Here is a 16862-nt window from a genome sequence, read left to right on the forward strand (position 1 = left end):
ACTTCCAGATGATTAAAGATGCATCCATTCAGGGCTGTGGCCTTTAGAATGAATCCCCACAGCACAGGAAGGCAGAAAGTCTGTGCACCATATTATTTGTGAATTTCTTCTCCACACAAATTCTAAAGAAAACGTGTAAGGATTTATTTTTCCTACAAACTTTCTCCCCCCCTTTATCACTTTATTGGTAAATTAAGACTCTAAAGTGCAGTTCTCATGAGTTATTACAATATATAAAAATGTAATAATGAAGAAAAGAAAGGATAAATATTCGTGAATTTGTGTATGCATGTTCTTTTACCAAGGACTCAATGAAATCACCTTAGCTTATTTAACTCTGTATAGTAACCTCATAACATCTGGGCCTGATTTACTCAAATATAGCATTTTAACTCAATCTCAAACATCATTTTCATATTTAATTCTTGAAGCTTTTGCTTAAATTACCAACTTATAACTTTATCACTTTGGTTTTTTTTAGTTCTCTATCCAACTATATTATGAACAGAACCCTGTCCTTTATCATTTCGTAGTCTTTTCTAAATCCCTAACATGAGTTAGTAGCTACCAAAGAACTGCTTACTGCTTGAAAACAAATCTGATAATCTGTTCTGAAACAGTCCCGTGAAGATAATTTGTTTTGATTCAATCACTATACTGTTGAGTACAGTCACAGCATAGCACATTAATTTACAAGGACCACTTTGAGAGACCTTATATATTCTTGGTTTTAAAAGTCACACTTTTTAAATTTGAAAAGCCTCATAGCTAAAACTATAAATTCACTTAAATACATGATTTATGGAATAAGCAGTATCTAAAGCAAGAGAAATGAAAAGTAAACCCCATTTTACCCCCACCCCCGCAAACTAGCCGGCACATGGGAGACAGTGATTTAAATTATAACTTAAGATGCCACTGGGGAGAAAAACCTGAAAACAGGTAAGCTAAATCAGAGAACACTGCCCATAGATTGGTTTATAAAAAAAAAACAGATTTTTCAAACACACAACCAGAGTTACAGCCACAAAATTAACAATCATCATTTCAATTATGATAGCTCCTTAATTAAGGCAACCCTTCACTTACAAAATCCGTACCATTTTTGTTTTCATTTAAATCCAAATAGTCAGTGGCAGCAAGAATGAAGCGAAATGAGCAAATTGCTGACAAAACCTTTATTATGGTCCAAAATGTAGCTATTTGTATTAAAAGCTTTTAAAATTTTATACTCACTGACCCAGTAATTTTACTCCCCAAAGGTTACACTAGGGCAAGAGATACACACACGCAAGGAAACTAAAACTTAAATGTACAAAACCATATGTGATTCTTATTACAGACTATCTCTGGGATAGCATGCCATATTACTCAAAATCACACTTTTTGAGAATGCTTACATGTCAGAAAAGGCTCTGATTAAGAGGCAGTTGGCAAAACAATATGTGTAGCTTGTGTTCAATTTTTTTTTTTTTAACCTCCAGCACACAGTGCTAAAGAGGTACTGCATGTATGCCCATACACAAAAGTTAAGAAAAAACAGTGATCTGGGCAGTAGATTTTTTTTCTCCTTCTCACAATAGTCTACATTTTCCCAGATTTCTACCAAGACCACAATACAGCTTAAAAAAAAAAAATCAAGGTCATTTTTAAAAATAAGGGTAGTTTCTTGGTAATTTTGTCTCTTCAGGAAAAGAATCAACGTTATGTTAAGTAATCATTTTCAACCTCCCCTTTCATGACCTTTAAAGGGGACTTCTAAAGCTAGGCAGATGCCCCAGCAGGAAATAAATTTGCAATTCAACAGATGCACCCACAGAGATATGGCAAGATGCACCTTCAGTGGCTTTGGCAATAATTTCCTTTCATTATTCCTTTGCTTCCAAGTGCTTTTCAACTCAAAGAGAAGCCTGTAGAAGTTAATAGGTCCTTAATATGTACTCTGTTCCCTGAACTGATTCCTGTTCATAAGGTAATGGTGAGACTCCACGTGGCCCTTTCACACGGGCTTTAGCAAATCCCCTGCAGTGAGATGGCCCCTGGGCAGCTCCGTTTTCACCAGAGCAGGCAGTGACCTAATCAATAGGGTTCCAAGCAAGACAATCCCTACATTCACTAGCCTCAAGAAATGAAGTGGGAGGGAGTTCAAGCTTTATTGAGGAATGCTATTTACCTGTCACAGTGATGGTTCACCCAGCAGGAGTTTAAAAAAAAAAAACTTTCAGCTGCTACAGCACATTTCCTGGCCAGCAGCCAGCACACAATAAACATATTTACTTAAGCTTCATTCACAACTTTTTGAAGTGAAACTGCTGAAACCTAAATGGTAGATTTGTGAGATAGGAAGTTAGTGGTCACAATATGGCATAGCAAGTTTTAAATCTCTGTGTTCACTGAAACCCAGTGACATGAAAAGTATCACGAGAAGAATAAACACAACTAAAAAGTCATCCTAGTGTGTTCATCCTTGAATTTACACTGAAAATTCTATAAACCGGAAAATGTGATCTCTTTAACTAAAAATAAACAGGCCATTAAAAGGGTCGATTTACAGTACAGTAACTACTTTTCATTCATGTCTCTTAATTTCAGAGAGAAGTGTAAAAATACATACATGTGAGTTTTGAATTAATTACACAATTTAACAATTTGGAAGCCCACAGGAGCTTGTTCGTAATTACTAAATGTTTTGCTTTCTTCAAAATGATAAGCCTAGTCTAAATAAATCTTTCAGTTAAATTACAATGCAAAATGTTATTTTAATTCATCATATACTTCTGCATAAAGATTTTTCAAATATTTATGTGAAAGTATAAGTCAAATCAAATTAAAATTGTGCTACAAACCCAAAATATATCCAAAAGAGCTATTTGAATGGAGCAACTTCAATAACAGATGTTTATCCTAAGACATGTGATTTACTCAGAATTTTACAAAACCTATCACTGGACAATTTTTAATTGAAAACAAAGTTCTGATTTGAAACTAATTGCTAGGTTGTTTTCCCATATCCATTAACACGAAGCAACAAAAAATCCCATGTCAAATAACTGCAAAATGAGTTTCCATCTAGCTTTGACACTAGTTTAACATCACAAGAATTGCTTCACTGTAATATTTTAAAAGCCATGCCAGGATCTAGGCCATCAGCATCTTTAACAAAGAAATTTTCTGCAACACAAGCACAATAGGCTTTTAATGTCCTTACTGAATGCCATTAGAACAGGGTATCTGGCACCCACACAGCACTATACTCAACATACAGGACTCCTTAACTGCTTTCCACCTTCTTCCTCCACCAGGTTGCTCCAACCCATTAGGTAAGATCAGGCCTCATCTAAGTGACTGGGGCTTTGCTTTGTTGGTGGCCGTCTCTTTATAGCCACAAGAAAGTAGAGAAAAATTAAGGCACCAAATAACTTTTAAGTACTTAAGTTACCACCCCATCACCAAAAGCAAGGGAAAGAGTGGTTTTCCTAACCATTTTATACTTTCAAATAATGTAAGTTGTAAAAATCAGTTTGCCTTTTTCTATGGGTTCTTCTACCTAAATAACAATGGAACTTTCTAATAAATGATTGCATGGTCTACTCTGAAACAGGAACTGTTTTGTTTCAGCTTACTCAAATTGTCCTTATAATGCTAGATTATCTATAATTCTAAAGGAGAGAATTTCAAACTGTTATTAAATTATCCTCTATATACTGGTTTATTAAAGATTCACTACATACGTAAATATGAACTTTCAGGTTAGCACCTCTATACTAGATTTCTGCCTTTTATTTACTTATTTTTATTTTTTGTGATGGGATCTCACTAAATTGTCCAGGCTAGATAGTCTCAAACTTGCAATACTCACAACTCAACCTCCTGAGTAGCTGGGGTTACAAATCAATACCACTGTGCCCATACTTCCTTAGAACTCTGCCAACTAAGCTTTTGCTAGAGAATCTAAATTTCATTAAATATATTCCATATATTCATTTTGATATTTAATGACTACTAAATTTTTCTCCAAACAATAAATAATGAATTAACATATATGCTCTATTATAGCCACTTTTTTTTTTATCTCTAATGAGGATTGTTTTTTACTTGATTGCTTTTTCTCATTTCTTTGAACAAAAGACTAGCAACTGGAGTTCAATTTCTTCTCTAAAAATCTTTGTTAAAGTTGGCTACAAGTATGCTTTCCCATGTCGATCTATTAAAAGACATCCACTCCAAGAATTTCCAGACAGAAATATCAGAATGCTAAATGAATCCGTTTCATAAATTTCCGTTTCAAATCCTGAGATTTCTGTTTCAACTCATCACAGAGTACTTTACTTTCCTATTTATTCTGGTACATGTATGTCCCAATAACAAGTCTAATAAAAGCTAAATCTTGCCTAATACTAAAATACATCTTTAAATTATTTTTAATACATTTCCATTTAAGCTGAAATTTAAGCAGAGATATCCAAAGTGTGCATCATGTCTAAAATGCCAAAGCAATACTCTAATTCTCTCCCTATTTCAATTTCTATTTCCATGTGCTCAATGTCTTCTTATACTCTTCCAATTCCATTTTTCAAGTTTTCCAACCTCTAAGAGAGAGTCATAAGTGAACAAAATAATTTGTGATAAATTAATCAGTGAGGAGTGGCACTAACGGGCCAAAAGAACATCTTCAGAACAAAGGCTACTGTGAAGAGCTCTTTGCTGCCTCTTACCAGTCTCGGTATCTCTTCCCTTAAGCTTTAGAATTATGTACAATAGTCAGTATTCTTAAATATCCTTGGGGGTAAGAAACTTCAGCAATCTTTGAGATAGAAATGAAAAAGGGAGAGAAAGGAGGAATGCTGCTACAGTTATCGTCAGACTTCATACATACCCTTGGTAACTCTGCTAAGGCTCTGATTTCAGTGGAAATGAATTAAAAGTAACTTGAAGATATACTCCAATGCTGTCTAATGTTCAATGGAATTAAAAACTTGAAGTAAGCTGACTATATAAGGTAGAAGTTTCTCAAGACATCATATTTATTTTCACAGAAAAGTTTCAAAAGCCTTTAACTTCTTAAGCCCATTTAACATCCAAAAAGAATTTCCTCAAAGGGGAAAAAAAAATCATATAAAAGTGCCTGTGACAGAATAAAAAATGACTTACGAAGCTTGCAACAAACTCTTCTTTCCCAGCAAGAAGCAAAGTCTATTTTTTCCTACCTTTTTTTCAATCAACCTAGTACTTTTCAATCAACCTAGTAAGACAACAAAATGGGGGAAACAACATGCTGTTGCTCTTCCTGAGCTCTGAGGGCCACCAGGTGAACAAATTCAGGGCAAGCTGCTAGATGATGACAGACAGGGACAGGGCCTAGTCACCCCTACCTGCAGTCAACTGCACAGCCACCAAGCTGCACAGCCACTGATCAAACATGAGGGAGTCCAGATAAAACTAGCAAAGAAACACACAGCAGAAGCAGAGTCCTGCCCAAATTGCCACCCACAGGACTGTGACCTGTATAAATGGTGGCTTTTTTCAGATGGTTTGTTTCTCAATGAAAGGCTAAATGATTGTTCTGTGTGACAATAAACACCTCAATTCAGATTTATTTGCCTATACTTACTCTACTTGATTTCCTCTTAAACTCTAACTTAAACTAGACATCATCTCCATTGCTCTTAATGCTCACACTTCTCAAATCCTAAATGTGTCTCTTCTAAAGTAATTTCTATACAAAGACATTGAAAAAAAAAATCCTTCATAAAGGTACTCTGGTTCTTCCCTTAATCATCCTAAGGAGTAACTAGCAGCTCTAATTTTCTATTCAGATGGGAGAAAGGCTTGGAGTCAGAAGCTCTACTTAGCAGGAAAAGTAAAGAAAGAGCAAATGTAAATTAAAAATATATGTTTATTTAAATGTAGTCACTAAAATAAGAAAATGTCTTTTAGTTTTCATACATACTATTCTCCTTAAAATAGCCTAGTCATTGAATATTCCCCCTTTATGTAACTGGGCTTTAAAAGAAGGGGTTAATAGCCCTTATCAACAGAAATAACCAAGAGATTTACAACACAAAACAAATGGCCTTGTAAAAGGAAATACATGTAGGGCTGGGGCTGGGGCTCACTGGTAAAGCACTTAATTAGCATGCGTGAAGCACTGGGTTTGATTCTCAGTACCACATATAAATAAATGAATAAAATAAAAGTCCATCAACATCTAAAAAAAATTTTTTAAGGAAATATATGTATAAAATCTCCATTCTATAGCCCAAGAAAACAATGTCTAAGCCAGGTATATTCACCTAGAAAGCCTCAGAATTTAACATTCTTGATTTTAGGCTTTGAAACTCAATCTTAAAAATGAAGTTGTTTCTAGAAAAGGGAAACATGAACAAAAAGGAATCTGCATTGCTAGTGAACTATTTTGTTGTTGTTCTAATTCATTATTTAGGAGCATCTGTCAAAGAAGGACTTTTAAGTAGAAAAGAAGTTGTAACTATATTGAAAGAAAAGCCATACCTATAAAACAAAATTAAAAAGATCTTTCCCAATAATAATTATTTATATATTTCCCATTAATATTTTATAATAATCTATTTCAATTTCAAATTTTATACAAATTAACAAGTGTTTGCCAGGTGCAAATGTGTCTGGCACAGTTCCAAGCAAGTAACAGAGACGCACAGATCAGCCGCCTCTGCCTTCACAAAGTTTATATCATGGAAGTAAAAGGACAAAATCAGATTTTTTCAATGGTAAAATCATTCTTGACATAAACTATATGTAGAACACATATTTCAAAAACCACTGGCCTTAAATTATAACACTTTATACTCTGTAGATGTGATTCATAGTTTGACTTGTTTCTGACATGATCATCATTCATCTAATTAAAATCAAACATGGGAAGCTGCAGATATAGCTCAGTTGGTACAGTGTTTGCTTCCCATGCATAAGGCCCTGAATTCAAATCCCAGCCACCAAAAAAAAAAAAAAAGAGTATTCTTCATGTTAATGATTTTCTAATCAGGTTTCTTCTTCTACGAGGCCATCATACTATTTAAAACAAAACAAAAACAAAACACTTTTTTAAAAAGTGTTTTATTTGGGGGAGGGGGCCACCAGGGATTGAACTCAGGGGCACTCAACCACAAAGCCACATCCCTAGACCTATTTTGTATTTTATTTAGAGACAGAGTCTCACCAAGTTGCTTAGGGCTTGCTAAGTTGCTATGGCTTTGAACTCTCAATCCTCCTGCCTCAGACTCCCTAGCCACTGGGATTATAGTTATGTACTACTACCACACCCAACTTAAAATGTTTTTAATTTCTGTTTTAAGATACCTGATTTCTATTCTGTTGCCTCAACCAACAAACTCATCTTTTTTTTTTCCATTTAAAAATGCAAACACCTTTAGCTTAGCAACAAATCCAGAAAAGAAAAACATCATATTACATTTTATTGGGTTTACCAAAAGATGAACATCACTGAGTATTTACTGATCACTGATTATGTACCAAGTATTTCTGTAAGAGAAATACAGAAGGAGAAAAACATGTCTGAAACAGCCTAATGTCAAGCAACTTTAAGGCTAAAAAGGCAAACAAAAATATTAATAGCCAAAAGCAAACCTGTACTTACGAATGAATTGTAGAAAACCTTCTAAGAGTTTGTGGGGAGTGTTTTTTCAGGTCAAAAAACATTACCTGAAAGTGATGGGTGTTAATGTCTGTTAACCACAGGTGAGAACATTTCTGCCACACATACATTTGAATTTGACTTAGCCTTTCTTGTAAGGTTGTTCAGTGCTCCTCCAATAATGAACTAACCTTTCAAAATAAGCATTACTTATTTAAATTTTTCTTTAGTACCAAAAATGGGGGCTATCTGCAAACCTAACATGGTTTAAACATATTGACTTAAAGTCCACTTAACTAAAACTTTAATCCATAAAGAAAGTTAACTTTACTATTAGAAGTCTTCGTTTTCTGACAGGTTATTTACCCTAATAAAGAAGGGAATTCTGGTATAAGCAACAGAGTTTCTGCAGTAGGCAAAACTAAAGATCGAATCCTGGCCCAGACAGTAGCTTCACTTAAAAAAATAAATATGACAAAAACATATTATTTGTCATATTACTTAGCCATACTAATTGTGTATCTTGTACACCTCAACAGAGGGACAGAGCCCTCTATAAAGCAGGTATGTGAAAAACTGCAGATTACTTTACCTAAAACTCACCTGAGTGGATTTCTCTTCAATCGTGTACAAATACACAGAAAAAGTAATTTTTTCCATTAAAAAGTTTTATCTAGCTCCTTTATAAAACAAATTAAAAATTACTGCATTAAAAGCATAATAATATTAGATTAAGTGCCATATAATGTGTACAAAAATGTTCAGAGGCGATATAGAGCATTGTACTAATGCTTCTCGTTATCTCTGCTGTCATCATATTCTAACCATTATCCTAACCCGCTGGTCCCCTGTATATAGGGGAGGCAACCCTGGGAACCTCTAGAACAGAGGGACTTAAAGCCAGGGATCCAAGGACACTGAAAGAAGTTCAACACTTTGTGAATACCCTGGTATTATAACCAACTCAATCTCTGAAGAAAAAAACCTATAATTCCAATGGATTCTCTAAAAAGTTTCTGTGATGCTAAAAACATTTAAAACTACTGTTTTATCCAAGCATTGTGGCACACACCTGTAATCCCAGAGACTCAGAAGGTTGAGGCAGGAGGATCCCAAATTCAAGGCTAGTCTTAGCAACTTAGACCGTGTCTCAAAATAAAAAATAAAAACAAAAAGGACTGGGAGGATTGGGGATATACCTCAATGGTAAAGCAGCCCTGGATTTAATCCTCAGTACCAGGAGGGGAAAAAAAAAAAAAAAATGGAAGAACTACTGTTTTAGAGGTCTAGAAACAGGTGGTATCAGGATGGCACTGGTAGAGAAATTTTGCTTGATCTTTACAACTACAATTATTATGTGTTACACTTGGTTTGCTTGTTGAACAAATGACTTTGTACTGCTATGTCAGCCACTCTGCTTAGAAAAGTACAGGGAGATGATTAAGGCTAGACTGTCCTTGAGGTCAGGGAGACAGACATGAAAGAGATAGGTAACAACAGTACTTTGGTCCACATACCATTTCCTGGAACAAAGTGAAGCAAAGACTCCTCACTTCTAAGAAAAGCTTTCTCAAGAAAGACAGCAATGGCTTAGTACGCCACCTATCAGAAAATCTACTGAATGCCTATTATATGAAGTCAGTAGTAAAAGATTTAAAATTTACCCACAATGAATTGACAAATCTACAGGAAAAAGAACTGTCCAAAAAAAAAAAAAAAAAAGGTGTGTAAAAAGATAGTAAAGATAGTACATTTGTCAAGAAAGCCGGCATGGTGGCATACACCTATAATCCCTCCTATGTGGGAGGCTAAGGCTGGAGGATCACAAGTTTGAGACCAGCCTCAGAAACTTAGCAAGGCCCTAAGCAACTTAGGGAGACCCTGTCTCAAATTTTGGAAAAAAAAATAAAATGAAAAAGGGCTGGGGATATAGCTTAGTGGTAAAGTGCCCCTGAGTTCAATCCCCAGTACTGTTATTAAAAAAAAAAAAAAAAAAGATGGCTTTATTTAGCAGAATTTTAAGTGATAACAAGAGCTGATCATGTGGTCAACAGTACTGAAAAGCAGGGAAATCGGTAAACAATGAGGCTCACAGAGACTGCAGGATGGACAAGGCAGGAACTGACTCACAACTAAAGCAAAGGGCAGAAAGGGAGCGGAGCTGAGGAGGGCAGCACACACTCACTAAACGGGAAGAGGCAGGCAAGTTGACTGGGGCCCTGCGGGCTCCACCACTGAACCAAGTCATTCAGTGGGAAAAGGAAAAGTCTGAAGGAAGAAATCCACAAAAGGTGGGACACCTTTACTGCAGAATCATCTCGGACCAGAATACTCTCAAATGCATCACACTTGAAACCACAAGGATTTCTACTTTCACTACTTAATTTAAAAAGGAAAAACAGTATTTCAGAATTCAATGGCACAAATCAGTGCACTCCCTAATGCCCACTACGTGTCATATTTTATAATACAGGCCTGAACTACGTGGAAAAAGTATAGGAACATCTAATTTTACTCAAGAATTGCCTTGATGATCCATGGATTCAGTCAATGTAAAAGGCTTATCATAAAAGTAGTACACAGTAATAAGTACTCAGTAAAAAAATCACTATAATTACAAACCAATGATTACGGGGGAAAAGGCTTACCACCAGTGGTTAAAAAATATGTATATTTTACATATATATGTATATATGTGTGTGTATGTGTTTATATCTATCTATCTAGATAGATAGATATAGATAGATATAGATATATTTGGTTAAAATTATCACAAACTAAATAGAAGTCTTAAGGAATTACTGACTGAAACAGCTGGGTAACTTCTGTTTTTTTAAAAAATCAATGCGTCTAAAGTTTAAAGTCTATCCATAGTAGACTCCCTCCCAACCATAAAAAAGACAATTCTAAGGAATCTCATTCAACAGGTTAGTTCACTCAGAGAAATAAAACAGGTTCAGAACAGTATCAGATAACCTGAGGAGATAAGGTTTACTTTAACTGGCAAAGTAAGCTAGTTGATAAGACTGGTCTGTCCAGTATACATGTGAACAGTTTCCTAGACTTTCCAACACTGCTGTTAAACTGGACAACTGCCAGTTCAACAAGTAGAAGCATGTGTCCTTGAATAAGCAATCTTTCCAAGACCATTTACTCCTAATAACAGAAACATGAAAGGTGTTTTGGGGTGCTGTGTCTTGCTTGGCAAGCATGCAATATTTATAACCAATATGGTTTTTTAAAAAATGGCATAAAGATAGCTGCAAAGTAACATTATTAACACGCAAAATACCAATTAATAAATAATATAAGCTTAACAATTTCAACTTTATGAACTAAAATAATCCGTAGTCAAAACAATAGGAACTAAATGGTTAAGAAAAATGTGTAACATGGACAAAAACCTAAGTTTTAAAATCCATTCAACTTTTTTAGTTGTGTAAGATGGGCAAATGAAAAAACAAATCAGGTATGACTTTAATGCTAAATCTCTATCAACACAGGCTACTCATCAAATTATGAACATATATAATTCTTGAACTTTCTTAGAACATAAAAGGGTTTCCTACCAAGAGAGATGGGGAGAACTGACATTCACTCTGGCTTTCTTACCGTGTACCAGATGACTGGTAGGAACAGCTGCAGAAGTCAAGGCATCAGAAAGACAAAGCAAGAGAACAAAGACTACAAGGAACTCAATTCAAAGGGGAAGTATAAATTAGGCTAGCTTCAGCTTCCCTGGGGATTAAACTGGTGTGAAGATTAGCTGGGACTCTAACAACCACCTAAAACATCATTTCCACAAGAAAAAAACTCTGAACAATTAACATCCTATCCATCTCACAGGAAGCCTTTTCACTGATGAAAGCGTCACAGGTAAGGCACTTTGTTCATCTCTACACTCACTAGACAGGGAAGTTCACTACCTACACTACTATTCACTGACTACTAATCATTTTGATGAAATAATCTTGAATTGTTAAAGTCACCTCTATGAGCTCTAAACTCCTATTATTCTTAAATGAACTAAATAGCAATATGTGGTTCTAAGGGGGAAAAAAAATGTAAGAAGATTCGATTCAAGATACTTTCAAGACCAAGTCTTAAATATAGAATTCAAATCTCCTACCCAGCCTGCTCAGCTTAGCCCAGAGGCCCATTCAACTAGAAGTTTTCAAAAGGGCTTCTTTACAGCTCTCTAAATCATTCTTAAAAGAATGAGTGACAATAAAATGTAGTTCTGCTGCTTAGTATCCAAGTGGTCATGGGCAAGTTATTCAACCTCTGTACAAATGTTTCCTTAACTAAAACACAAGAATAGCAGTATCCAGTATCTATCTAGTAGTTGTGAGAAATAAATTAATGCATATAGAGTGCTTAGAACAGTACCTGGATATAAGAGCCAGTTAACTGACTGTTGTTTATTATTATACTGACACTTAACACCCTTATGATTACTACTGAAAGCAAGGGCCAAAGACCATGTTTTAAGTAAGTTGTTTCTACCCCATACCCTCCAGGTCCTGGCTCCTACAGTCTTTTGGAATTATATAAAGCTACTATACAGCGTCACCATCTTCTGCTTCACAATACTACAACCTCAAGTCACAGTTCAGTTTATATCCCAACTTCCCTTCCAACTAGATTTAGCCCCTCAGTACTCCAAGCAACAACTTTTTAAATATCATATAAACAACTAAAGAAAAGCTGATCTTGTTTTCTTTTAAAACAAAATAGAATTTCCTTCAGATTTCAAATTAGATTCTTCTTTCACCTTAACAATCCTCCAGCTTCAGAGGAGGATTCCCCAGCAGAGATTATTACTATGCTCTGCCTCAACACACACACACACACACACACACACACACACACACACACACACACGAGAGCAGATTTTTACTCCTGAACATGGCAAGAGCATATTATCAGAAAATTTCTGCAAAGCTTGACTTTCAATCTCACTGTGGCTGAGAAGTAAGTTTCTTTTCTCTTTAAACTTTCCTAGGAGAACAACAAAAAGAAGACAGCAGCTGCTGCCACTTAAGGGAGGACACAGCAATACAAAAGCCCTTTCACCAGCAAATTTCTTAACTCCCTAACTGGGCCTCCCACCAGTATCTATTTAAGTTCATACTGCCAGGAATTCTAGACCCAATGGAGAGAAATGCTCACACCGTAACTGGCCACACTTCCAACAGCCACCCAGCTCTTAGCCATTCTCAGAGTTTTCAGTCATGATCCATGGCCCATTAGTATCTGCTACATTCCATTTCCTGTCATGAGAGAACAGGCTGCGGGGAAAATATACGTCCTAGGATGTATGCAGAATATCCTACTTTATTTTAGGAAACACATTTTTCAAAACCAAACAACAAAAAATATTCAGACATCTGCCAAACAAGACAGAGGTTCCAAGAACATTCTCCCTATCAATGAGGTTAGCAATCAGGTAAGCCTGAAATGAAATTCCCTTCTGTTTCCACTATACAACTGCATTCATGCCGTGTCCACTGTAAGAAAGGCCAGAAGACAATCTTTGGTGATACAGGAATGATAAACTAAAACTTCCCCCATAATGAGAACACAGCAATTTTCTCTTTAGAAAAATGTAATCCTCATATGCCCTCCCATATTTCATGAATGGTGATTTATCTTGTCACAACAGCTATACTTCCATATTAACTCATTCTAAGTCTTTCCATAGAAACATACGTAAATTTCAATACTGAAACCATGATCAGAATCCTAAAGAGTAACCCAGTGTTAATAAGCTTAAATATCTGCTCTTATCTTAATGAAAAACATGGCATCCCCAAATAAGTAGAGTCAAAGGAGAAAATACTGTTCCTGGATTGCATTATACCACCATCCAAACACAGAACCATACTACTTCTGACTGAAGGCAAAACATACCTGTGAGCATCCCATTATCATATACACATCAGGGAAAGAGACTCACCTAAACACTGCTGCAACACATCTTTCCATTAACAATTTAAAAAATTTTTGGATAAGCATTTTTCTATATACTATCTTAGTTTTAAAAATTAACAAAAAGATGCAGCTTCTTCTGGGTCCTCCAATAATTATTAACTTGATGGATACCCATCAGTTAAAATGACTAAACAGAATTTATTTCACAAATCTATGAGGGATGCTCAAGATTCCATTCTGCTTGACTTGGAAACATACAAAGCAACCAAGAACCTATGTGAAGTAAAAATGAGGTGAAGTATTATCATTATGCTGAGAACTATTAAGTTAAGCAAACCAAAACCTAAATGTGAAATTACACATGCTTCCAAGAAAACTACTCCACTAAGTATTTTTGTCAAATCTACTTTAGAATTCTACTGTAGATTTTAAGCAGAGAAATTTAAAGAATCTTAATCAGAGCTGTAGAGATTGGCTCTCCAACAAAAACTGACTTTCCAAATAATTTTTCATGTAATGCTCTATCCTTCCAAACCTCAAATGGAAGGGCAATCACATGGGCACAGATTTGTCAGAACAGTTCATTAATAATCCCCAGAGGCCTCTCCAGAAAAAGCATATGACACAGTAAGAGATTATCAGATGAGCAAATGACTGTTACCCCCACACTGAGATTACATGTTACCTCCCTATAAAGCCAATTAGCAAAATATGTAAAAAATTCAGAGTTAATCCGCAGACGTTTCATTTTTTAAAAAACGACTTTTCAGGTGATGTTTCAAAATTTAAGCAGATTTAAACAGAAGAAGAAAGATCTTAAAAATAGTAAAAACTAAGTTCAAGTTTTTGAATATATTCTCTGCTTTGTAAAAAGGATATAAAAGATACGCACATTTGACAATGTTGAAATAGTTAAGCCACTACAAAAACCTGGTCATAGTATTCAACCAACACAAGGAGTTTAAAGCCAAAGACAAGAAGCAAATAGTTACGTGTACAGGTTTTTGGTCCCCCGAGTCAGAACAGTGCTGCAGAGGCCCAAATCAATCAGCCCAATAATAAATGCATCACTGTTGGAGAAAGTGAGAGCCCAATGGAAGTGGGCAATGAAAAGAGTGAAGCTCTAGAAAAGTGCTAACCAGACCTGAGCCAAGCCAACACCAATCCTTACTGAGATGGAGTGCCCCCATTCTGTGATGTTCCCATTGGTATTTCCAAACTGCCCTTACTTTTCCTGGTTAGAAAGACATTCCTCCACACTCCCACAATGCCCTAGAAATTAAACTACAAAAAAAAAAAGAAAGAAAGAAAAACATAAAAAGCTTACTTAATTTCAGCATTCATTCCTGCTGCATAAAACTAATTTTTTTTCCTAAAGGAATTTAATATTATGTTACTAGTTGCCCTGGCCAAGAATCTCTAAAATAACTTGGGCTGATAATTCTACTGTCAGAAAAAAAAAAAAAAATCTTGTAATGCATACCAGTCCAATATATATTTTATCACTTATTCAATTTCAAAAGGCATACATAAATAAATCTACCATACACATGAATGTTTTCCTCTGTAAAACTAGGATCACAGAATGACCTAGAAATTTCCAGCTTCTCTCTCACCTTTAAATATCATTATATAAATGCCTAACGGTCTTTCATTCCTTTACCAACCACAGGGCCCATAATCCTAACACCTCCTCCTCCTTCCCACTAAATTACCAGTGGAAGAATCTGGCACTGCCTTTCAGCTCTGAAAACTACCACAAATCTATTTCAGGACACTGCCTTGTTTGGTTGGCTCCTCCCACCTCAATCCATGGTAGTAAAAATAACCCAACTCCTTAATTTATAGGTTAAAAAAAAATTCTACTTTTGAAATGATTCCTTAAAAAGCAACAATAAAAATATACTTTTCATTTGAAAGAAAACCCCAAAAGGCAGCAATCATATAATTTAAGTCACGAATAGGATGTAAATTAAGATTCAGGTTCTATTTTCTGATTCAACTTTAATTTGTAAGAGTTCTTTATAGGTTTTTTGAAATCTACTTTGAGAAGGAAAAAAAAGTAGGAATATGTGTTCTTAGAAATTAAAAAGAACATGTCATAGTTTCAACTTCAATTATTAACTTTGGATATTTCTCTATGTTGACAATGTACCTAAAAATTCTAATTTATATTGGACAGTAATAACAAAACAATGACTAAAAAAAAAAAAAATAGGCATTCTACTCTTCAGATAAATAACTACCAAACACTACTGCTTATGCTTACTTTCTCTTATATTAACTGTGAAACTTTTAGGTGAGGAACATAATCTGTAGATCTACTATATATCTAACACATGCTAGTGGTATACAATTAGCGAAAGAATCCCTGGAATTAATAAAAGCATAATAAAAAAACTATAACCTCCAAAATAACTATTTCTAAGAGAAGTTAAAATTTTCCTGTGCTTTGTATCTTTAGATTCTCATATGGACACTGGGTAAGTGCTAACTAAATACTTTTGTTATTTTTTTATGGTATTACTGAACACATAAAGATTTAATGTAACCATCAAATTCTCTTTTAGAATGGACAGATTTATAAAGGAAAAATGAAAGAGATTAAAAAAACTCACCTATCACTATTTTGTGCTACAGTTACCCAGTTTCCTTCTATTTCTATGACCATGCTCAGAGGGTAGGCCATTCAAAGCCAAAATATTAATTTACTCATTTATTCTTTCGACATTGATTTAACAGTTTCTATGTGCCAGCCACTCTTTGCTAAGTGTTGAAGATAGAAACATATGAGTTTATTAAGGCTCACACTCTATCAAGGAGGTTGACTTGTAACTATAATATCTTTGCAGCCAGGAAAGTATGCACATAATGCAAAACAGTATATACTCACATGAACTGGTCATCTTGGAGGTCCTAGTTTTAGAACCCTATTCTAGGTGAAATGGTATCATAAAAAGTCATTGCTACCATTTCAAAAAAAAAAATTAATAAACCTAACACACTAAGACCTTTCCCATGTTATTTCGCTGTATCATCACATAAATCTTGTAGTAATTTTGAGTGTCTTCATCTTACAGATGAAAAGTTAGTTTAAAGCAGTATTTCTCTCATTCAAGATCATATGTTAAAAACAACTGAAAGAGCCAGGCTTACAAGACAGGTCTTTTCAACATTCCACTACCCTACATCTGCCTCTCAGACAAAACCTGGGGGAGGTACTAAGTAAACCAGATCATATTATAGACGTTCTAACCCATAATCTGTGTGCACTGCATAATGTTGGAGGCTGTGCAAT

At 35.1% G+C, this 16862-nt stretch overlaps 1 protein-coding gene across 5 annotated transcripts in view; it reads right to left on the bottom strand.

Annotated features, from left to right (window-relative positions):
* Positions 1 to 16862, bottom strand: part of LOC124081562 (protocadherin Fat 1-like) — an 87716-nt gene that overhangs the window by 51252 nt on the left and 19602 nt on the right. The window lies entirely within an intron of this gene.

Source organism: Marmota monax, unplaced genomic scaffold (assembly GCF_021218885.2).
Source record: "Marmota monax isolate L192 unplaced genomic scaffold, Marmota_monax_Labrador192_F-V1.1 WCK01_AAM20220418_F8-fsc00652, whole genome shotgun sequence".
NCBI classification, from domain to species: domain Eukaryota; kingdom Metazoa; phylum Chordata; class Mammalia; order Rodentia; family Sciuridae; genus Marmota; species Marmota monax.